This window comes from Rhagoletis pomonella, unplaced genomic scaffold (genome assembly GCF_013731165.1).
Source record: "Rhagoletis pomonella isolate Grant_MI unplaced genomic scaffold, Rhpom_1.0 Rhpom_scaffold_00002, whole genome shotgun sequence".
Taxonomy (NCBI): Eukaryota; Metazoa; Arthropoda; class Insecta; order Diptera; family Tephritidae; genus Rhagoletis; species Rhagoletis pomonella.
In genome coordinates, this window is record NW_023458556.1 from 101,511,719 (window position 1) to 101,513,145 (window position 1,427).

Sequence of the window (1,427 nt, forward strand, 5' to 3'; positions counted from 1 at the left end):
GGATGGTCACCGTAAGTATACAGTATTCCACGTAATAGCGACGGGTTCCACGTATGCAAACAAGTATATGTGGGGACAACCAAATCAAAACTTAAGACAAGGATTTCCGCTCACAAATCGAACGTAAAATGAAGGAACACTTACTCGGACAACAAGACGGCCTTGTCATCCCACTGTAAAGACAAGGGACATTACGCTGATTTTGATAATGTGAGTGTCTTAGAAGAAGAGAAAAATTACCACAAACGCTTTATATTAAAAAAGCTCCACATTGTGAACACCCCTAATGATAAAAGGAATAATTTCAAAACAGACACTGAAAACTGTGCACATGCCTACCGCAACATAACATTAAGGCACAACAAATAAGCCTAATATTGTCTATTATTCGTTCCGTGTCCGAACTTCGTCTATGATAACATTGCAATGCTGGATGATTTGCATACATATTTATGTCGTACTGTGTGCCGTCCAATGCAATGTTGTTTGTATGATTTTTTGTTTACAATTACTGTTCTTTCATTTGTTTATATTTTTATGTCCATTTCGTCTCATTGTTTGGTTTGTTAAATCTTTTGATTTTTGCACACATTAGTCTACCAGGCGCAGCCGAATGTGTAAGTTGTGCTTATATACAGTATGTTGATAGTCTTTTATGCAATTTTTGTAATTAAGATATTTATTGCAGTCCTGATGATGACTTCAGACTGAAGTCGAAATATAGACGATTTAAAAACAACAAAAACAGATTGTTTTATTTCAACCCGGCCTTGAGCTCAAAAAAATATCAACAGAATTTTCAATTAACGGCCAAATATAAATAAACAATGTTTAATCAATTTCTTATAATTTTTTTAGCCACGTTGTATTCTGCCCAGTCGCCTGTCAAAGTGGCCCTTTCATGTAACTTAAACTTCATTTTATTGGTTTTTACTAACTCCCTATCATACCATTTATTTCTTAATTTGATACGATTTGGTTTCCTATAGTTTAACTGATTCATGATCGACATCATGCTTTGGTTAATATACTCCAGCATACCCTCAGTATCCAAACTATGCAAGCTCACAAAGTTGCATTGCCTCAAGAGATGTAATATGTTATCGGGGCTATACTTATCCCAATATGTTACTTCTGACAGTTTTAAAATTGACTTAGGCTTATTTACATTACATCGAAACAGTATAGTTTGATGATCCGCTATTCTTTGTTGTTCCAACTTTTCACATGATACCTCTCTGCTATTAGTATACAACAAGTCAATGAGTGTTTAGGAATACTCGGTAACCCGCGTATTAAAATTGATGTGTTGTTTCATAGTTAGGTGAGGGAAGATCTCATTGAGTTTCCTACTATAGCTTGTGTAGAATCACAATTCCAGGTATTAAGGATTTATTTTTTAATAATTAAACTATATTTTATTTTAA

The 1,427-nt window shown here is 34.1% G+C and overlaps 1 long non-coding RNA gene across 1 annotated transcript; it reads left to right on the forward strand.

The window, feature by feature from the left end:
- Nucleotides 1–357: 357 nt before the first annotated feature.
- On the forward strand, nucleotides 358–785 carry LOC118734798. Its single transcript, XR_004992440.1, has 2 exons — nucleotides 358–617; nucleotides 689–785. It is a non-coding gene; the product is annotated as an uncharacterized LOC118734798 (long non-coding RNA).
- The last annotated feature ends 642 nt before the right edge of the window (nucleotides 786–1,427 follow it).